This window comes from Vulpes vulpes, chromosome 7 (assembly GCF_048418805.1).
Source record: "Vulpes vulpes isolate BD-2025 chromosome 7, VulVul3, whole genome shotgun sequence".
In the NCBI taxonomy this organism is placed as follows: domain Eukaryota; kingdom Metazoa; phylum Chordata; class Mammalia; order Carnivora; family Canidae; genus Vulpes; species Vulpes vulpes.
This window is the reverse complement of record NC_132786.1, coordinates 13,658,238-13,681,616: the sequence shown is the minus strand read 5'-3', so window position 1 is coordinate 13,681,616 and position 23,379 is coordinate 13,658,238. Positions and strand designations below refer to the sequence as shown.

Here is a 23,379-nt window from a genome sequence, read left to right as displayed (position 1 = left end):
TTCCATTTCTACATACATAGTTGGGGAAAAGAATCCAGCAGTATTGTGCAGGATGTATGGGGATTACAAACAGGACAGAAGCAGAACAAAGGAAGGAGCTTCCTAACCTTTACTGAGCCCTTTCTTCATGTCTGGTACCATATTACTTACTGCATGGCCCCTTATTTAATTGTCACATCAGTGCAAGGTAGATATTTCCCATTTTCTTTATTTTGTTTTTAAGATTTTATTTATTTATTCATGAGAGACACAGAGAGAGAGAGGCAGAGACACAGGAAGAGGGAGAAGCAGGCTCCCTGAAGGTAGCCTGATGCTGGACTCAAACCCAGGACCCCAGGATCACGACCTGAGCCGAAGGCAGACGTTCAACTGCTGAGCCACCTAGATGCCCTGATATTTTCCACTTTAACAGAGAAATTAAACACTCTGCAAACGTCATCCAGCATATCTGGACTTCAAACCCAGGTCTGTCTGACTTTAAAGCATTTACTCATGCTTCAAAACAACTAAAGAAACTGCAGTGCCTGGCCAGAGGACAGTCGTAATGGTCTGGGCACAAAAGTGTATGAATGATGGAAAGTATGGTGGAGAGGAAGCAAGAAAGCCCTCATGACTACAGCGGCCCAAGTAAAATCCTAGATTTGGTGCCTACTGATTGTATTTCTGGTGAGAGAAAGGGTGACATTTAAGATGGTACTGATATTTCTACTTTCAATATACCTCTATCCGTGTACTGAGGGTAAGAAGAAATAGGAATATAATTCAGAGATGCTGTTTGAGGAAGGTGATGGTAAATCCATGATGGGCTGAGATGGGAGACAGACGAAATGAATTTCCTTTCATCCTTCCTTCTGTTGAAAGCTATTTGATTTTACATGAACTCAGAGGACCTTATACAGAATCTGAATTGGGTATCCCCACTCAGCTTTTATAACCCAAGAAGGGCAACATGTTCAATAAACTGTCACCAAGAGCCTTTTTGGGCAGCTTTTATTTATTCATCTTGCCTGTGAGTGGGCAAAAGGGGCAGGTATCTGGTTTTTGTTACTGCATAGAAGTACAGTTACCGTGCCATTGATGTGAACGTGTAAGCATTGCATCTGAGCTGAAATTGCACCATGTCTAAACAGAGGACTCTGTGGCACTTTTCTTACTAAAAGTTGAGTTTGGCAATCCTCACTCTGTTCCAGTCAAACATTTTCTTAGCCATATTAGGTTATATGGAAAAAAGCCAAATCACAGCTGGTGTATGAGTAGGTCCTCGGCACCGATGAAATTTCCTGAGAGTCTTTCTCACTGGTTTAAAAGGAATAGAGACAAATGTGGCTCAGAATATATTTTGAAACATGGCTGGAAAGAATAAAATCTCACCAATCCCCAAAGTATTACTAACAGCAACTGAGACCAAAATCAGAGTTTTTAAGCTGGAAAACTTGGAAAGATTTGGGTATTTGTTTGTTTCTTACTGAAAGGCTGAATCAATTTATTAAAAGCCCAACCAACCTTATCACAGATGCAGGGAAAGAAATCAGAACGAAGTCACATCAGCCATCCCATGATGTTCCACTCTTGCTCTTATGACTTAAGTCTCTTGGGTTATAAAGCCAGCATTTGAGTTCTCGATCTACTACATTCTGAAGTAATCATGGACACTGGTTTAATTTCATTTTTTGTCAAATGGAGATGATATACTGTCTATCTCACAGGATTCTTATAAGAATCCAATGAGATAATGCATGATCCAACTATGACCATGCAAAGCATATTTATGTACTTTCTATACTTTTTCTCTTAAACTGCAACTTTTGATGAAAAGTTATAGCAGCAGAGGAAAGAACTTTTAGGGTGTTTACCTGATTGCTTTGGTTTAGTTATCTGCCCTTCATTCAGAACTACCTATATTCTTTCTCAATAGCTCAGGGATACTCATCCACGTATTCATTCATTTGTTCTGCGTATCAAGCACTTAGCAAGGGCCAAGCTGTCAATCAATATCCTCCCAGCAAATAGGTGTTGAACCTATAATGCTTCCCTGTCTCATCATTAGATATTCTTTTTGAATATTTTGACTGTTGGCCACTCATTTGCTCCACTCCTATTTGTTAAGTGAGTAATGTGTTGTAGGTGGCGGCAGCGTGCTAAGGAACCAGCAGTTACACAACAACGACAAAACCCAGACGTTCCCTCATGGAGCTTTCAGTCTGGTAGGGAAGACAAACAACAAAAAATGTCATTACAAACAGTGATTGTACATGAAGATAAATGACAGAGAGCTGTCAAAGAATAACATGAAGGAAAAAAAATAACATGAAGGTAAAAATCTTAAAAATCTATGTACGTAACAATTCTTAATTTATCATAACTTAGAAAAAAATGGCTAGGATACTTGAAGTCTTTAACATACGTCCTATGCTTGTGTTTTAACACAAAAGTCAGTGTTTGGGGGGTATTGCAAATACCATTCCAGCTTTGAGTTTGTGAGTTTAGGGAAAGGTAAGAATTACCTAAACAAGAAATGTGCTATTGTGGAGACGAGGGGTGGAGAAATCATTGCAGTGTTAGAGAATAGCATGTCCCAAGACTCTGTGGCCTCCAAGAGTTGGATCCATGCAAGAAATTGAAAGAAAGCTAGTGTGACCAGATCACAGCTGGGGCTCAGGAGAACACTGGGAAGGTAGGCAAAGCCAGGTCATATACAATATTGTGGGTCATGGTCAAGAATTGACTCTATATTCTGAACGTGCTATCAGGCTATTGAAGTGCTTTAAGCAAGGTAGTGACATGATCAGATCAGTATTTTCAGAAATGCCTTTATTTACAGAAGGCCAGAAGATTTGAACAGAGAGATGAGTAAGGAGGTTCCTGGAATGGCCCAGATGAGATATAGTAACTTGGATTAGGGTGGTAGCAACAATGATGAAGGTAAATGGACCATTTCAAGTCAATATTCCAGGGGGAGAATCACCTGGATTTAGTAATTTATGACATGGGGAGTGCTATAGATTGGATGGTAAAGAAGTGATTGGAGTGACTCCCAGGTCCAGGGCTCAAGCAACCAGTTGAATGCTGGTGCCCTTTACAAAAATGGGAAAATCTCAGGGAACATGGACTATGTTCAATCATGTTCTTCTGGCTGAAAGAAAAAGAAGTGCTGGAATGTCTTGTGAGTTGTAGAGAGGAAACTAAAGTATGACATGCAATCTCCATCTTTAGAGTGCTTGCACTCCAACATTAGACCCACTTCTTTAAGAGAGCTTCTCGGGGCACCTGGGTGGTGCAGTGGTTGAGTGTCTGCCTTTGGCTCAGGGCATGATCCCAGGGGCTCCTGGGATCCATTCCATCATCAGGTGCGTCGTGTGGCGTCTCTCATGAATAAATAAAATCTTTAAAAAAGAGAGAGAGAGACCTTCTCAATCCACCAGAGGCTGTCCTGTGATGGTTTGGATTACTACTACCAGCCTGTGTTTTCTCTCCTGCTTTCCACTCTGTGTGTCTATATATAATGTGCTTGATTTTAATGGCTTTAGGTTGCCTCACCTGTGAATGACTTCATTTCTAAAGGCTCAATTCTGTCAATGTTTATTTTTTTTAAGATTTTATTTATTCATGAGAGACAGAGAGAGAGAGAGAGAGGCAGAGACATAGGCAGAGGGAGAAGCAGGCTCCCTGTAGGGAGCCTGATGCGGGACTTGATCCCAGGATCCCAGGATCATGCTCTGGGCCAAAGACAGACACTCAACCGCTGAGCCACTGAGGTGCCCCCAATTCGGTCAATCTTTCAAATCATGTTCTTCAGTACAACTTTATTTGGCAGGGGGGGGGGGGGGGGGGGTCTTCTCTAATCTTGACAGTAAATGGATGATATTCTCTAGCTATTTGTTATTTGCTGTAACTCAGCTCCAGATATTTTGGTGGCATTACAGATACTGTCCCAACTTTTCCAGCTGGTAATCTGAAACAAGAAGAATTCACAGAAAGAAAGTACGATCAGTCTGATCCCCCAGTGTCACTAAGCCCTCTGTATTACTTAGCGATTTGAAACAAAGCAGTGGAGATTTAGGGATAATGATTTATGTACAAGAATGTCCATCACAGCATTATTTGAAACCTGAAATACTTTACATGCCCAGTGATTGAGGAATGTTTATATAAGCGATGATGTTATTAATCATGTTACAAGAATGATGTAGGAAAACATGCATAAGTGAAAAAATTATACATGACATTAAATTCACTTTTAAAAGAGAATCGTTTGTGTGGCTAAAAAAAAAAACAGAAGGAAATATTTTGAAACTTTAATCGTAAGGCAGAAGGGATTAAAAGAGACTTTATAACTGTTTTTTACATATATTCCTGTATTTTCTAAATTTTCTGTAATGTATACTTGTATATTCTCCAAAATAAGACGTTTGTCTGTACAGCATTCAGAGATATGTCTGACTTTACAGATTTGATGATTCGGGACCTTTTATAATGAAGTAAAACGGAAACAAAAGTAGTCTTGAAAACCATTCGTATTTCATTCTGTCAGTAAATAATTGTCGAGGACTGTGTGAGTTACTATGAGGACACGAAGCAGTATAAAAATGTAATTGCTCACTCAGGGAGCTTATGATCAAGTCCAGCACTCCTGGATTTCCCTCCTTTGGATTCAAACAGCCTAAAAATATAATAAGGACAGTTTTGGTTTTCATTTCTGAGTTTTTCCCCTTGAGCTGTATCAGGAAATGAAAGGGCACAGAGGGGGAAAAAAAAAAAAAAGACAACAGCAACCACTCTCTAAACAGTGTATCTCTGCAGCCTCAAAAGCATTTAAATTCTGGCTAAATGTAATGTTTTTCTCTCTCAATCTTCTGGTAGATTCCATGTAATATATTTATAGTTCTGTTTGAGGTTCTGGGATGGCATTCATATGTAGCCTCAGTTCTGTTACTTGCAGTCATTTGTTTTTCATTCTTGCACAATAATTTGTCACAATCACATTTTTATATTCCAAACATGTAAGAATTGTTGTCTCTGGAAAACATATTTTAGAACTGTTTCCTTTTGAAGCTGCAAGGCATGTCTTACAGTTATATATTTCAGCTCTGTTTATCCTGTAATTGTGCCTGAATTTTGGCAGAATTGCCATTTCAAAAGAGAGACACAGAGCTACCCAGTAGTTATTTGGTGACAATTGCCCAAAAGGTTTTCTTGAATAATTTGTCTTTTTCATTTAATTCAGTCAACTCAGCTATTAATGTTAAAACTGATGAGTCTTCTATTGGTATTTTTGTCGGCATGTAGAGGCATCGCTATATTTAAACAGTGCTATTTTTTGAAGATAAAACTATTATGGACTGTTCAATCTGAAATGTCGTATTAATGTGAGAATGGTTTCATTGACCCATCTGTATTTTCACTCCATCCTCCATTTGGTTAATAAAGGACATCATTGTTTATTTTTATTTTTTTTAAGATTTTACTTATTTATTTGAGAGAGAGAGAGAATGAGCAGAGGAGAGGGGCAGAGGGAGAAGCAGACCCCCCCACCCCGATGTGGGGCTCCACCCAAGGACTCCAGGGTCATGACCCGAGCCTAGGGCAGATGCTTAACTGAATGAGCCACCCAGGCACCCCTAACACACATCATTTTTTAGAAGATAGCAGCCTGGTTTTAAGTTTGTGGCTCTAACAGATTGAAGTTGGGATATTGTCCACATTACCATCAACCATCTAATATAATTGCCAATAAAAATGTCAGTACCAGACTTCAGTAACACTCTGTCCACCTTGCATCGGCTTTCTGTCTGGTCCCAGGAAGAAGGACACTGGATAATGAATCAAGATTCAAAAATGAAAAAGTATGAGCATCGGGGGACCTCATTTATTATTTATGTAACATATATTTATTGAGAAAATAATATGTATTCAGAACTATGCTAAGCACCGGGGATGCAGAAGTAAGACAGCAAGAGGGTAGATCTCATATTTAGTGTTCTTATCACAATAAAAAATTTTTAAAAAAGGACTCACCCAGGGGCTCCTGGGTGGCTTGGTCAGCTAACTGTCTGATTTTTGGTTTCAGCTCACGTCATAATCTCTGGGTCATGGGATGAAGCCTGAGTCTGGCTTTGAGCTCAGCATGGAGTTTGCTTGAGATTCTCTCCCCTTTCCTTGGTCTCTCCCCCCTTGCTCATGCTCTCTGTCTCTCCCAAATAAATAAAAAATTAAATTTAATAAATAGAACTCAACCCAAAGAAAGAAGTCAATAAGACAGAAATGGAAGTATTTATTTCCTACTAAAGAGTTAGCTCTGTGAGGACAGAGATCTCTCTTAATCTCTGCTATATCCATTTTGGGTTTTTAAAAAGATTTTATTTATTTATTTATTTGAGAGAGAGAGTGTGTGCACAAGTGGGAGGAGGGGCAGTGGGAGAGGAAGAGAGAGAATCTCAAGCGGACCCCACAGTGAGCACAGAGATCAGTGTGGCACTTGATCTCATGACCCTCATGATGTGAGTGGAAACCAAGAGCTCAATGCTTAACTGACTGAGCCACCCAAGTGCCCCCAACAACTTCCATTTAATAACTGGATATAGAATCCTAAATTGGGTCTGACTTATTGTCTCATGAAATAGGAATACTATAAGAGCCAATTTAAATTTTTTTTTCTCCATAGGACATACATGAGGAATGATATTCACAGGAATACACAGAGGTAGGCCTTTTTCTTCTACTCAAAAAAGATTCCTAGAATGTAATTGAGTGAGAGTCAAGTTTATAGGGGTAACCCTGAGTACCTCCTAATGTTTTAAAAAGTAAATCATGTGGAATCTGAAATTTCTGATGACACATAGCACCAATACTTATGCTGTGGTTGAGACTCCATATGGAAACCCACAGTGGTGTGCCACCATGCCTTGACAGATCTATTTGATGTTCAAGTACTTTGAAGTAAGGACAGTTGCTTGAAGGATTTGTCACTTGTTATACTCTCCCCACTAAATGATTGCTGCAAAGACAGGTCAAATGGAAAGGCCCACAAAGAATCAATTCTTGATATTATTATTTCTAAAAATTTTAGCCCATGGTACCAGGTGGGAATTAAACAGTGGATTGATCTGATTTCTAAAAACAAATGTAGTGATTGATTTGTCCTAAAATGAAAAATAACTAGCTCCTGCTAAATGAACTTTGTTGTTAAACACCAAATAAAAGAAGAATGGTGTTCTGCAAAAAGAATAGATTTGAGGACCCTGATCTACCCACCACTAGCTGAAAGAGTTTGGGTAAATCCTTTAACCTCTCTAGATCTTTCTAAGTCCCATTTATAAAATGTTGTAAATGATACTTGTCTTACTGACCTATGGGGTCACCATGAAAATCATTTGAGGGAAGGGATATGAAAGCTCTGTTTACTATAAAAGTGCTATGTATTTATATTCTTAACCCACTTGTGATGTCACTAGTCACTTGAAAATTAGTTCACAAACCAATCTCGTTGATGATAGAAGCATAATTGTCCTGTGACCAACCCACTTTGTCCCTACCAAGCATTCCAGACATTTCAGTGCAGGAACAAGGTCTATGGGAAAAAGTCAAAAGGAGACTGATCAGAGGAATTCCACTGGCCCTTCCCAGGGCCCTGTGCACAAAATGGTCCCCCATGCTTTGTTATTTTGCTGTTTTGCCCATGTCCACAGTTTCCAAGACAATAACAGACTAATAGCTGGGTGATGATGAAGAGAGTAAGTGTGATGTTACACCAGTTTTCTAGTGCAAAGGACTTGGCATCTCATCCATGGGATTGCAGCCTCCACTGTCTACTTTTCCAGCTGGGTGTGCAGACAGATAATGCAGAGGCTGGTTTTCTTTAAAATGCTGAGGAATGACATCAACCAGTGATTTTTCTCAGCGCTACCCACACAGATGGTTTCACCTTTTGTTACATGGGTTGGACAAGATGATTCTAGGTTCTGGAGTAAGCCCTGAGCCCTCCTCCTGTCTAGGTTACCTAGGTCAGCATTTTATCCTTCACACCAACTGAGCTCAAGGCTCTGGATGAGGTCTCAGTATATAGCTCTCGGGTGGAGGAGAGTGGTGAGCCGTGCTGGCTGGTTAGAAAGTGGAGAAGAGGAGCAGGATCATTCCACTTTGGGTATCATTTTGCTTTGTGTTTTTGCTCATCTGAAACAACTGGGTGTAATAGAAATATAATATGTAGCCCTGATCTTAGGTACTTAAATTTCAAGCAGCAATGAAATGAATACTAGAAAAAGTTTTAATAATACTTTAAGTAAACAAGTACATATTGTACAGTGGAAACATAAAAATCAATTCACTGAATCAATAAAGTTTAATGAGTTGACTAAATTGAATAAATAATCCAATTGTGTGGATGACCTAGCATCTCAACTGGAAAGTACTGCTCCTTTGTGAATATCCAAAATTCCTGAAGACCAACTTCATGGATAAGACTATCAATAAAGTGAGAGTCTACTGGAATTAAAGGGATTCAATCATGAGCATTCTAATTTTTGTAGTTGCTTCTTTGTGTAAGTTCTCTTTGTATAAGAAGCTATGCACAGTTTCCTTTTGTGTAGGTATGTATGTGGTAAGGACATTTAACATGAGCTGTACCCTTTTAACAAACTTTCAGGTGCACAGCGCTGTATTATTAACTGTAGGCACTGTGCTGGGCTGCAGATCTTTACAACCTATCCATCTTGCTGGCAAGGACGTAGAAAAAATCAGAGCCCTCATACACTGTTGGTAAGAAGATAAAAATAGTGCAGCCACTTTGAAAAAATGTCCTCAAATTATTAAACACAAAATTACCATATGACCCTGCAATTCCACCCCCAAGAGACATGAAAAAATATGTCCACACAAAAAGTTGTACACAAATGTTTACAACAGCATTAGTCATAATAGCCAAAAAATAGAAACAACCCAAATGTCCATTGGTGGATGAGTGGATAGACAAAATGTGATCTATCCATACATTGGAATAATATTTGGCCATAAAGTTAATGAAGTACTAATACCTGCTACCATATGGATGAACTTTGCAAACATTGTGCTAAGTAAAATAATTTTGTCACGAAAGACCACATATTATATGATTCCATTCATATGGAATGTTCAGAACAGGGAACTTTATGTAGAGACAGAATATAGAGTAATGGTTGCTTCAGTCTGGGGGAGGTAGGGGAGACTGGGAGGAGAGTAATGGCCACAGGGTATAGGGTTTCTTTTGGGGTGATGAAAACATTCTATATTGATTTTGGTGTTGGTTGCTCAACTCTGAATATGATAAAATCTTTTGAATCATACACTTGAAATGGATGACTCGTATTATGCAAACTCTATCTTAACAACAGTATTATTTTAGAAATAGAGTAACATTTGATAAATAATAGATTCTTAATTTCAAAAGCAAAGAAGCCATACATAAACACATGGAAAGAATAGATGCAGGAAGACTACATTTGTTGGAAAATTAAATATACATAAAAATCAAATGCAGTTTCTTATCATTCATTGGAGCCCAAACATTTAACATAGCGCATTATAAACAATACAACAAGCATCAGAGCTTGTTGATAATGATAATGATGACAGCGATGATAGTGGTGGTGATACCAGTGCTGGTGTTGACAACAAAAGCAACTACCTCTCCACAGTGTTTCGGCCTTTTTTTTTTTTTTTTTTTTATCATAGGCACACAGTGAGAGAGAGAGAGAGAGGCAGAGACACAGGCAGAGGGAGAAGCAGGCTCTATGCAGGGAGCCCGATGTGGGACTCGATCCCGGGACTCCAGGATCATACCCTGGGCCGAAGGCAGGCACTAAAGCACCGAGCCACCCAGGGATTCCCTCATCAGGTCTTTCTTAACGTATGGTAGTTATACCAACGTCCAGCTGCAGGTATACCAGGATTCTATAGAGAGAAAGTTACATTTTTTTCTCAAGAGTTAATGTCTCTTATGTTTGTAGCCACAGGAAACATCACACGCTGACGTCAGCTGCTTTCCCATGAGAAGTCTAGAAATTTCATAATGCCATAAATGACTTTCTCTTTCCTATTTGCTTCAGACAAGTAGAGGACTTTTCACAAAGCTTAAAAATAAACATCTGACCTTCACCCTGCCTTGGATACATTCTTACTGCTTCTCCAATCAGAAATTATCTTGCATCTAAAATTCTACTCTCATTCTTCTATTAACAATTGAAAGATTTTAGCCAATACAAACAGCATCATGGATTATTCTTAATTCTGTAATTGTTCAAGGAGAAATAGGAAAGGTTGCAGCAAACAGATACTGTTTAAAGGCATCAAGGCCCCCCCTTCATACTATTATGTAATCTTGTTCTGTTGCTTTCAGAATTTTTTTTTCTTTCCATAGCTGTGTAAACATGGCTCCTCTGAGAACATATATCTGAGCTATATCCTTTGTATTCCTGGAAGTTTTAAGGGAAATTCAACAACATTCTATACCTATAACAGTATAGAAATAAGCCAAGGGTTGATTTGATTCATTCTGCTTTCTGGATACAGAATAATTCAAGGAGGGTGGTAAAGAAAGGATATAAGTTCATTTGGGGCCAATAGCATTCTAGGTCCAATACTAGGTTCATTATGTGCATTCTCATCCATTCATTGCCTCAGTCCCCTGACAAACTTTTATGGGATATATGTCATATGCCATGGAATATGCAAAATGCTCGGGATAGAATTATCAATAAAGACTGTGCATTTTATTCCCATGACATATTTTGTCCTGTAACTGGAAGCTATGTCTCCCTCTCCCCTTCACCTGCTTTTCCCAAACTTCCACCCCCTTCTTCCTGGCAACCGTCAGCTAGTCCTCTGAATTTATGGGTCTGATTCAGCTTTTTGTTTGTTTATTCATTTGTATGTGTATGTTTTTTTAGATTCCACTTATGAGTGGAACCAAATGGTATTTGTCTTTCTCAGTCTGACTTCTTTCACTTAGCATCATACCCTCTAGATTCATCCGTGTTGTCTCACATGTCATGATCTCACCCTTTTTATGGCTTCATAATATTCCCATGTCTGTGTGTACATGCATGCATGTATGTATCAACCAAATTTCCTCATCTATTAATGGACACTTAGATTGCTTCCATGTCTTGTCTATTGTAAATAATGCTGTAATAAACATAGGGGTGCAGATACCTTTTTGAGTTAAGTGTTTTTGTTCTCTTTGGGTAAATACTCAATAGTGGAATTATTGGATTATATGGTATTTCTATTTTTAACTTTTTGAGGAACCTCCATACTGCTTTCCACAGTGGCTGTACCAATTTACATTGCCACCAGCAGTGCACAAGGGTTCCTTTTTCTCCATTTCCTTGCCAGCACCTGTTACTTCTAATCATTTTGATTTTAAAATAAATAACTGATATCCAACAAAGAATTTCCTTAAGGTCATACCTCTATCATGACCCCACAACCTGTACTCTCTCACAATTCAGTGCTGTTTTCAAGGGAAAGACCAATATCCAACCCAACTGAATAGTTTGAAGCTTTGTCAGCAATGCAGTGAAACTGTTGCAGACTGCCAAGAGAACTTTTACTTTCATTGAACCATTGACTTTTTCTTGAATTACATGAACAATTTCCTTAGTTTCTTGCTTTATTTAACCTGCTTGGCTAAATAAATTCCTAACATGGTATTCTATTAAATGCACCTTGTCTCTCTTATCTACTAATATATATGAATATTTTTATATGTCCATATGCAAAATTCCATAGTAATGTGAAATACGTTCGTCATGAGAACCAAGAGACTCTCCCACAGACATAAAAATTCACACTGAAATGCAAGCGTACTCTGGATGAATAGTACTCAAGATACACAGGCAAAAACTTAAATGGAAACATACGATTTAAATAAGTAAAGAAGAGACCTTGTGCAAGAGCTTGATGCACATGTACACCACTGGAGGTAGATCTGGGAAGGTGGGTGGTTGAAAGGAAGAAGAGAAACAGTGTGGTTAGTGAGCAAGGGGCTGAATGGATGTGCAGTTTCACCACATCTTAAGATGATAAGTAGCCCCTATATTTGAATTGCTTTGGTATGGGCCACTTGCAATAACATTCAAACTTTCCCTTCTAAGATATAGTAAGCCAAAATATATCTATGGAAAGTTCACTAAGTCATTGGTAAATAATCCAGTGTTGACTTTTAATTTAGAAATAACTGGCCAAATTGATCCCAGCCTTTCTGACTACAGCTTTCCCCCTACAGAGTACATTGATTTGTATTACCTTCTTGTTTTCTCTCTTTGTTTGTCTTTCTTTTTATTATTTTATTTTCCTACTGGTATAATATATGACCAGAAATATTGAACTTTCATGATTTTATATATTTTGAGCTCATAAATTCTCTTAGTTGTCATCTTTTCTAACTGAGCCTTCATCTTTTTCTCTTCACATATAGTAAAAACAATCTTATTGATACATAACATACATAAAAGTGTACACGTCATAATTGGACTGCATAATGAATTTTCACTAAATAAACATAATGGTACAGTCCCCACCCAGATCAAGAAGCAGAACATTACAGGGCACCAAGGTGCCTCAGTTGGTTAAGCGTATGCCTTCGTCCCAGATTGTGTTCTCAGGGTCCTGGGATCGAGCCCGAATCTGGGTCCATGGGCGGCAGGGAATCTGCTTCTCTTTTTCTCTCCCACTGCCCCTACCCCTGCCCCCACCCCCGCTCAGGTGCATGCTCTCTTTCTCTCTCAAATAAATAAATGAAATATTTTTTAAAGAAAGAAACAGAACATTACTAGCACCCCAAAAGCTCCTCTTGTACCTCCTTTTACATTCAACCTCCTCCCCTTACCTCCACTGCCTCAGGATAACCATTATTCTGATTTCTAACACCAAGTATTAGTTTTGTTTGTTTTTAAATTTTATATTAATGGAATCCTTCTGTGTGTATGTGTGTGTACGTGTGTGTGTGTGTGTGTGTGTGTGTGTGTGTGAGACTTCCGTTGTTTAACATTATGCTTCTGAGATTCATTGCTTAAGCAATACTTAGGTTATTCTAATTGTTATACAGTATTTCATTGTTTGCCTGCCACAACTTATCCACTTTACTATTGGTAGACAATGAGGTAATTTCCTGTTTGTGGCTATTATAAAAACTGCCACTGTCAGCATTCTATTCTAGTTCACGTCTTCTGATGAATATGTGCATGGATTTTTAAAAAAGATTTATTTTTTGAGAGAGAGAGAGAGTGTGTGTGTGTGTGTGTGTGTGTGTGTGTGTGTGTGAATAGGTGGAAGGGCAGAGGGAGAGGGAGAGAGACTCCTCAAGCAGATTCTCCACTGAGCATAGAACTGACATAGGGCTCAGTCTCCGGACCCCGAGATAACGACCTGAGCCAAAAACAAGTCAGACGGCCAACCAACTGAGCCACCCAGGCACCCCTAGATTTTTGTTGTGTGTATACCTAAGAGGAAGATATCTTGGTTACAAGATACACAAATATTCCATTTCAGCAGCTGAAACTGCCAAATATTTTTCCTAAGTGATTGTACCAGTACGTTGCCACAGCAGTGCATGAGAGAGTTCCAGTTGCTCAACAACACTGAATTGTCAGTCTTTTAAATATTCTAATGGTGTGTGGTTTTAATTTGAAATTTTTTAATGATTAAAAAGATTGAGCACTTTTTCATATGCTTATTGGTCATTTTTAAAAAGATTTTATTTATTCATGAGAGACAGAGAGAGAGAGAGAGAGACAGAAACACAGGCAGAGAGAGAAGCAGGCTCCATGCAGGGAGCCCGATGTGGGACTCATTCCCAGGTCTCCAGGATCGCGCCCTGGGCCGAAGGCAGGCACTGAACCACTGAACTACTCAGGCGTCCCAATTGGCCATTTTAGTATCCTCTTTTGTGAAGTGCCTATCAAAGCCTTTACCCATTTTCCTATTGGGTCATCTATCATTTTCTTACTGATTTGTGGGAATTCTTTATATATTCTGACTGTAAATCCTTTGCCAGATATATGTATTACTAATATTTTTTTTCTCAACCCATGGCTTGCCTTTTCATTTTCTTTGTGGTTCTTAATTTTAGTGCAGTAAAATTTACCAATTTTAATGCTTTATGATTAGGGATTTATAAAATCTTTACCTGTCTCAAGAACATGTACATATCTTCTGCTTTTTTTCTGAAATCTTTTATGTGTAAGCTTTCACATTTAGATCTACACTCAATCTGGAATTTTAAGGGGGAGAGGGGTAGAGGATTTGGTGTTAAACAGAAGACTTAGTTTTCTTTTTTTCCATAGGCATACCCAATTGAAGTGCTCCATGCTGTTGCTTTCTCCAGATGGGGTTGCCCTATGTTCTGGGAGTTTGATAGATTTGGAAAGTTCACTTTAGTTGAATTAGGGCTGAGGTGAGTTTGTATCACTCCATGGACCTTTGGTCTGCCCCCTCTCTGTGGGTGAGCCTTCCAAGGGTCCTATTGAGATTGTATCCCCAGGCACTTCTTATTTTTATTTTCCTTGCTTCCATTTTTATTTTTATCGAAGCATAATTTACATATAGTAACATTTCCTCCTTTTAATAGGGTTACATAAGTTTTGACAAACGTGTACAGCTGTGTAAAAACCACTCCAACTAGACATAGAGTAGCTCTGTTGAGTCCAGAATGGTTCCTCCTTCTGGAAGCTTTTCCGACTCAGCTCTGTGCAGCTGCTGAAAATTGTGGTGTGTAGATGTATCCTGCTTGGTTTCTTATTCTCTCTCATGCTTTTGTGTCTTAAGGATTCAGCAAATGTCTTGAGGGAGAAATAACTGAATGTGAGGCCACTTTTCCAGGCCTTCCTCCCCTCCAGAATGTTGACCCCTTAAGTCTTGGTTACTGAAGCAGCTCTCTGATGCCTTCGAGCAGATTTTTGCTTTTGGAATTTTATCCAGATTTTCTGTCTGTTCTCAGCAAGAGCACTAAACTGCCACAAGCTACTCCATTATAGGCGAATGCATAAGTCAGTCTATCTGCATTAAACAGACTCATTAAGAACCCCCTCCAAAAAAATTTTTTTTTGTATGGATCTCAAAAGAGTAAAAGAAATGTCATTGTTGGCAGCTATGACTACTCCAAGTGTTCAGTCATGGGAAGAGCTTTGGAGTCAAACAAATCTGGGTACAGTTCCAGCTCTGCTACTTATTAACTATGTGTTAGTGAATCTGAATCTGTTTCCTTGCTTTCAGATGGGGCTAATAAAAACAACCAGTTTCATAGTTTTCTTTTGAAGATTAAATGAGATAACAGATGTCAAGTACCTTGCACATAGTATGCATTCAGTAAGTGATAGATATTATTTTGTAATATATTATCATTTCTCTTAGAGTTATCAAATACACTCATGTCTTAGAAATGATGGGGAAGGGGTAGGCGAGGTCATGGTCCCTGCAAGCAGTACCCTTCTCTGAGCAGCCTATTTGATGCTGAAAGGGATGAGCTTGTTTTATTCACAACCATTACAAAGTCATTCACAGATACTGAGACATGCACAAGACATTTTTTCGTTCCAGAAGGTCATAGAATTCTATGCAAACCATCTGAACTGGAAGGATCTTAAATCTCTATTCCAAAAAAATTAATGTTACAGATGAGGCAATCAAGGGTCCTAAAGTGGTTAAATGACTTGGTCAAGGTCAGTTTACTCGTTAGTATTTATTTAAGTGACCAAATTCCCTAAGAGCACATATTTCTTCCCTCCTAAAAGCACTCCTAGCTCCCATATTCAACTATAAATGAAAAAGAGAGACAATTCACAAGGGACAATTAGTGATGTTTTATTGTTACTGGCTCATTCTGACTAAAGCCCATAGATCTATTTTAAAATATTTTATTTTAATTTCCATCCTTGCAAATTATGTGACTTCCTGCCAACTAAGACTGACACAGCTACTTACCATTCCTTTCCCATTCCAAGGATCATATCCTGTAGCTTCTCGTTCTTCTGTTATTAAGAAATATTCCATCTTATCCCCTGATGCACAAGACTAATAGGAGCTCACATAAACCCACAGAAAACATCTCTCTTCAAGGTTGCCTAGTGAGAGGAGGTGCAGGGGGCCTCCACCATTCTGAGCACTGAATGCAGGGGTGGCCATGTGTGGTCCCTGGCACTCTTCTCTATGGCGAGGGCCAGATCACCAGCAGCACTGCCACTGTCATGATTTCCAGCAAAGGTCACACTTCGAGGATCGTTTTTTGGTAAGTCCCCTTGTTCAGCACATCTTTCAGCATTGCATACTCTGCCAACAGACAGATAAGCCTGAGTCCCATATGGGTCAAGTAACTTGAAAGAGTATCATGATCACAGAGCACACAGTCATCTCATAAAAGCCTCTCCCTCATGCTAGGATTCTCAAGGGCTCTTCCTGGAACACTTTTCCCTAGATCTTCAGATGGGCTACTCCTCCCTGGAAATGCATTTTCAGCCTCCATGTCTTCTCTTCAGAGAGACCATCTTTCACTACACAATCTCCAGTGGCCTTCCAGTGGCCTTCTACTACAACATGCTGTTTTATTTACTCACGCTCAGAAACATGTGTGTTGTCTGTACTCCACCAGAACACAAGCTCTGGGAAAGCAGCCCTTGCTCATTCATCTCTGTGTGCCCCATCCTGGCTCAGAGTACCCACTCAATGAGTGAGTGAATGTGGGCATGGATCCTTTCAATACACCCATCAGGCCGAGTCAGCCCTTGGGTTTGAATACTTGCTTTACCACTTACCAGCTGGGTGAATTGAGGCAAACGACTTAAAGACAATGAATTTCTTCATGCTCACCCTAAGATAAGAATACATACCTCACTAGGTTGCCACAGAGATCAGATGACATCGATGTGCACCATGTGCTTAGCACAAGGGCTGGCACTGGGAGTCCTTAATACATAGTATTTATTATGTCCAAAATGAAAGCAGAGCATATTATAAAAGAGTCATGGGGGGATTTTTAAAGGTCAATATTAATGTATTAACATTAATCAGTATGAATGTTAAAATCAAGGGTCCTAATTCAACCACATAAGATAAAATTTTAAATTAAATTAAAACCTGCTTCTTGTTGGCTAGACAAAGTGATTCATTTTTGTGAAAGATCCCTAATTTAACCTTTGCAATAACTACCTGTTATTGTCATTATAGATCATTTAAGACCCTCCCCTTCACCCAACCCTCTGGTATCCATTCAGAAATGGCATCTTTTCTAGAATATTTGTGGCAGGAATTTTCAGGTAGAATTGCAATCACTTCTTGCAAATACACACTGGCAATGGTTTTTTTTTTTTCATTTGGGTAACCTAGGAAGGTGCTGGTTTCTGTTTCTTATGCTACCGACTGGCTTTAAGCTAGGGATTTTTTGAGGTTTTTAAGAGAATCACTACTCTTGGAGGACTAGAAATCTGATTGAGGGGAGAGACATTTCTCCTTTCCTTTTACTACACCTTGATTCTCCCAGAGCAAATTTTCATATAAAACCCAAATGTCCCCCCATGCCTGAGCAGATGGTTCAGTCAAAGGAGCAATGAATAGCACCTGGCTGTTTGCCACGGGTTGGGAAGGGGGTCATGGGAGGAAGGGAAGCCCACTTGCCTAACGTAATCCTGCTCTCTCTCCTTCCTCTCCTCCTCCATCTCACCTCTTTCCTTCTTTGCCATCTGGTCTAGACTCAGCTTTGCCTGCAGACAATCTCAGTAACTGCCTCTGAGCCAGGTCAACCAGAACCCATGTGCTGGGCACTGAATTAAAAAGCTTAAAAGGGCCCAGTGAGTCATAGTTCACCCAGAAATCTATTTGAAGTTGCAAAGTAACTAATGGTAGAAAAAGATCTTAACACAGGGAGGAAGAGCTTCCATCAGTTTTGTGGCCCTTGGATTCTAACTTTCTAACTTGGAAAACAGGAAAGCGTATCTGAAGACAAACTCCACTTCCAGTGACTTTGCCATTTCTCCCAAAAGCCTTTCTTTTCTGTCTCACCAACAAGACAGTTCATGAACATAGACCCAGATACTATAGAGCAAAACCAAATTTTTTCCCACCGATAGCATTTTCTTCCTCTACTTTTCCTTTATTCCTTCCTAAATTTAAAAAGAAAATTGAGGATGGTGAGAATTGAAAGCAGGGAAAGGAAAACTAGGCAAATAAATACTGATCCTGCCAGAGGGTTTAGGAAGGTAATGTCGATTATTTTCTCTGCTTATTTAAATGCCTCTCAGTATGTTTAGTTACAGTCTAGGCACATAACTCTTGCTTTCTTCTAGTCTGATGTCTTTGTTAAAGCCCAAAGGCCAAGGATGGGAGGCTTCTCTGGGGAGGGTACTATAATCTACATCACATTCCAGATATAGGCAGCTTTTTTAAGGTGCAAATTCCTGGGCACCTCTCTTGAGTGCCCCATATATTTTTTAAAAGCAACCCCCCTCCACCCAAAGATTCTGTTGTGCAGCCAGTCTGAGAACCCATATTCTGGGAGTTCAATACACCATAAACACCGTAAGACCAAGTACCACTGCTGTTTGTTCATTGGCATATCCTTGATATGTTCCTGGCACACAGAGGGCACTCAATCCATATGTGTTTGTAAACTGATTTGTAGGAACACTCTTTGTTATCAGGTCTCATCTAAACTCCATCCTCAAGCACTCTGCTAATTAATTGTTTAGCATGTGGTTTTTATTTTGGCGGGAAGACAAATGGAACAGAGACTGCCTTGAAAGCTAATGAAGGTTAATATGCACAAAATTTGGCCTACAGTTTTGGGAAACTCATCCATCGTTTACATTCATTTATTCAACAAATATTTCTTGATGTCCTCCTGAATGCTGGCAGGGGCTAGGAGCTCTGAGGAACTGGATGATGAAGCAGCCTTGTACCAGCTTTCCACCTAGGAAATGCCTCCCAATTTTATTGTCCTCTTCTCCTATCCCCTCAAGTTTATAGAAAAGACCTCCAAACTTGAATCCACCATAGAAGAAAAGGAATTTAAATGGGATCTGGAGCTCTTTTCATTCTCTGGCTTTGTAACCCAGAAGTGTAATTGTAGGTTTTATCACTCCAACTGAATTTTAGTCTCCTTAAGATGAGGGCCCACATTCCCGGAATACTGAACAAAGAACTTTGAATGTATGGCAGTACGACAAGAGATGTTTGTGCTTGAGACCAGTGGGAAGAGGTGATAGACCAGTGGGAAGAGGTAGAGAGAAGGGAGCTGTAGACAGCCTGAGTGGCCACTCAAGATTAAGGAAAGGGAGGCATCTAGATTTGCTGATGAATTTGTGAGCCCCTCAAGGTTCCTTGATCCGACTTTGCAAAATAGTCTTCCTCAGATGGATACAAACCATAAGTAACATGCTAAGCATGTTTTTGTGTTGTTTTGGTTTTTATACCTGTGAAACCTGAAATGAGAATCTAAGAATCTAGGTCCAATTTCTAGCAGCGAGATTCCAAGCCAGTCCCCTCACCTCCATGACTTTCTGTTTTCTTCCAATGCCCGGTGGCAGAGGCTGGGAATGGACAAAAGCAAACTATATTCTTAAGGTCCACTTGAAACCCATTATTATAGTCAATTAAAGGCAAACATTAAATGCACAAAGTTGCATTTCATACTCGTACTCATTAGAAGTCCTTGTTGCGTCGTGTTGGAGAAGGTTTAGGGTTATGATGGTAATTTGCTTCACAGTTGTTATTTCTTGGTCTTTGTAATGTTTAATATTTATTGCTGTGTTTTAAGTGCAAGAGAGTTAATTCTAGATTATCTACTAGTACATTTCTATATATTTGTAATCCTCCAGTCTCTCTTCTTCTACCAATTAGTTAAGCTCCTGAGACCATCACCAACAGAGAAGACTCTGGACAAAGCAAAGGGTCCAAATGGTTTTTGAGAATCTGAAGCTTAGAAGGATTGAGGGTTGAGCTTGGAGATGAGAGTGTCCTTGACTATGTTCTAAAGTCTTTGCCTTTGGTTATTGGCATTTGTACTACTCCCTGCTTTGTATTAACTATACCACCTTCTCTACCCCCATTATTTCGAGTAAATTAAGGGTTGACTCTGGAATCATTGTATTCATGTTTGTTTTTTTTAAAGGCAAGTGCACAACATCCTTTGGTGCCTTATTTCCCCTTTAAGGCCCTAACTCATAATAGTACCCAAGGAAGACATATTTTTTTTTTATCTTTATTTTTTTAATTTTTATTTATTTATGATAGTCACAGAGAGAGAGAGAGAGAGAGGAAGAGACACAGGTAGAGGGAGAAGCAGGCTCCATACACCAGGAGCCCGACGTGGGATTCGATCCCGGGTCTCCAGGATCGCGCCCTGGGCCAAAGGCAGGCGCCAAACCGCTGCGCCACCCAGGGATCCCAAGGAAGACATATTTTAAAACAAGTAGTCTACATTAACTAAAATTCACTCCACTTAATCACGTTTCCATCCTCGTTTTATACCAGGTGTCATTAAAACATTTTAAGAAACTTCAATCAAATTCTACAGAAATTGGTGATCAACCAGAAGGCTCAGAAGTGGACATTTGATCACTTACCTGTGAGTAGCATTTATGTGATTGAGGGGGAGGAGGAAGCTCTGTTCTTAGCAATTATACAGCCTCTCTGCATAATTTTTTACATTCTTGCACCTAAACATGCACTGTGAGAAGCCAGGCTTTCTGCTATGCTCCTTATAGTTTATTTACCAGTTAAACTATCAAGTTTGGAAGGAATTATTTCTTCTGCTTTATAATTTGATTTTTTTTCCTTAATTTTTTCCTGCATGTATAATATCTTAAGCAAAAACAGTCCCAGATCAATAATAATGAAGTCCTCACTTCCAGCAAAGAATGCTAATGACTTGAGGAAATAGATGAGTCAGTCTTCCGCAGGGAATAAGCCCATCTTTGCACAGACACTGGTGATTTGGGGGGCAGTAAGTACCTGTCACTTCCCATGAACCCACCTCAGCTAGAAGGTTCCACAGGCAGAGGGTCTACTGGGAAGCAGAAAGAGAGGATTTTAGAAGGTAGAGGATGGAGAATGTAAAGGAGACTTCACTTGTTCACCATTTTGCTCAGGCTGGCACCAGTAGGAGGGCAAGTTTTTTCAAGAACTGAGCATGGTTCCCAGACATTTGTTGTTTCTGGATTTTTATCCCTTGCACCCTGTATTAGTTTGCTTGTGTTGCTATAGCAACATACGGCAGACCCAATGGCTTAAGCAACAAAAATTGCCTCACAGTCCTGGAGGCTAGAAGTCTGAGATAGAGGTGTCAGCAGGGTTGGCTTCTCCTGAAGCCTCTCTGCTTGGTTTGCAGATGACTGTCTTCTCCCCATATCTTCACACAGCCATCCTGTAGCATGTCCATGTGTTTGGTTTTTCTCTTTCTCTCTCTCTCTCTCTGTCCAACATTTCCTCTTCTGATAAGGACACCAGTCATATCAGATTAAGGCTCACCTTAATCATTTCATTTTAAGTGAATCACCTCTCTAAAAACTTGATCTTCAATATGGGTTACATTCTAAAGTACTGGAGGTTAGGACTTGAACATATGAATTCGGGACACCACCATTCAATCCATAACACCCTATCATCATTTGTTTCTAATATGAGGATCTTTCATTTGTTGAAGATGCATTTCCCTCTGATTCTTCTCTCCTGAACTTCCTTAACATTGATGTTACTCTCAGAACATTTGGTTCTGCTGGGGTGTGGTATAGTCCTTTGTGAACAGCTCTCATTTTCCAATGACTTGGTGTAAGTTTTGAAATTAAAGAGTGTGCCTTTTATATCCCTCACAGCACTAGGGAAGTTTTGTGTATAGTAATACATTTAATAATAATATCTATTGAATGATGAATACATAGATGATTAGACGTAGCCTCTGAACCTACAATTTATTTGCTTCAAGACTATCTCCAAATGATGATTATCAGTGGTACTTTCTCTTCCTTTGCTGCCCTCTACCCACAACATGTGGAAATAAGACTGGAGAGGGGCTAAAATAAAAATATGATTGGTTGACACCAGGAGAGTTACCTGTCTCCTCAAAAAGGTAGGAGAGAGTAGATAGCAGGAGCCTGCCCCAGATCCCATCACTCATGAGAACACTGTTCCAGGATATAGGAGGGAAGGACAATGAGTTTAGATTGGGGTTTACTGAGTGTGAGGACTTGTGGGACTTCAAGGGCATATGCTAGTCTGAAGCTCAGGTGAGAGTGAGGGACAGAGATGTTCCCAGTCATAGCCTCTACTTAGGAATTAGAACCATGACAATGGATGAGGTCATCCAGTGAGATTGTGTGAAGATAGAGGAGCAATGTTTCCAAAATGCTACCAGAACTTGTACGCAGAAGATTTTCCTGGCAAATAACAGAAGAATCCCTTCCATGAAGGAGAAATCCACATGCTACTTCTCATGAGGGTTTGTGAGAACATGTATATCAACTAACATGTATGTCTATCTATTTCTTTCTCCTCATTTATTTGGCTCTATTTCTTCTTCTATCCTCTCCTATGGGGCTATGCCCCAAACCATTCCTGTGGGACTTGCCCTCCTCAACTTTGCCACCCTCTTGCGAACTAGCTGTACCCATGAGCATGTGTTTGCCCAAGTTTCTGCCATGGGGATCTCAAATATCAACTCCTTCCTTTGTGGCCATTCTCTTCATCAGCCAAACAGAGCTGATCAGACTGGACAGTAGGGGAGCGGGATTAGATTCCTCAATGCCCAGAGAGACAGAAAGTAGATCCTTCTCAGGGTCAGGTACCATGGAACATCATCTTATCTAGACAGCCAGTAAAGGGCTCAGTAGAGCGGAATGGACCACTTTTGCACTGAACTCCTTCCTTAATCCATTGATTCTTGCCAGTCCCCGCCCCCTTCCCCACCTGTGCTCTTAAGAAGGCTTTGGCAATATTTTAGAGTTTCACAGCCAGGCTAGAATTGGGGCTGGTGGAATGTGGAGAGGCCATGGGCCATGACAATCTTCTTTCGAGTCCCCACCAGCAAATGTCATTTCTAAAGGCCATGTTTATCCCAGCATGTTTCCTTAATTTTTCCTGCTTTCTCTGATACAAATAAAAGAAGGAAAGTATTTGTTCATTTCTTTTATTTTTGAAGTATTACTTTTCTTCTTTTAAATTCTCTCCTTGCAATTTTTTTCCCTTTTTCTCTCCTCTCTTTGCTCTCTTTTTTAGCAGAACCTCAATCTTTCCCTGAATTGTCTGATTAGTAGTGGAAGAGACTATCTGAAGCCTGGAAACTTCCTCCTTCTCTGCAAACCCCACTTGCTTTCTTTAACTATGAGATGCCAGCTTTCTTCATATACCCACTTCCACACTTCC

The 23,379-nt window shown here is 39.7% G+C and overlaps 1 protein-coding gene across 9 annotated transcripts in view; it reads left to right on the top strand.

The window, feature by feature from the left end:
- Nucleotides 1–23,379, top strand: part of CALD1 (caldesmon 1) — a 188,592-nt gene that overhangs the window by 45,917 nt on the left and 119,296 nt on the right. For 6 of the 9 annotated variants that reach the window (XR_003233001.2, XR_012002475.1, XM_025984492.2 and 3 more), the window contains 2 exons: nucleotides 6,662–6,700; nucleotides 20,494–20,587. The gene's annotated coding sequence lies outside the window, so the exon portion shown is untranslated. Of the gene's footprint in view, nucleotides 1–2,124; nucleotides 2,314–6,661; nucleotides 6,701–20,493; nucleotides 20,588–23,379 lie in introns of those variants that run through there. The other 3 variants (XM_072762992.1, XM_025984490.2, XM_072762991.1) reach the window with 2 other exon arrangements.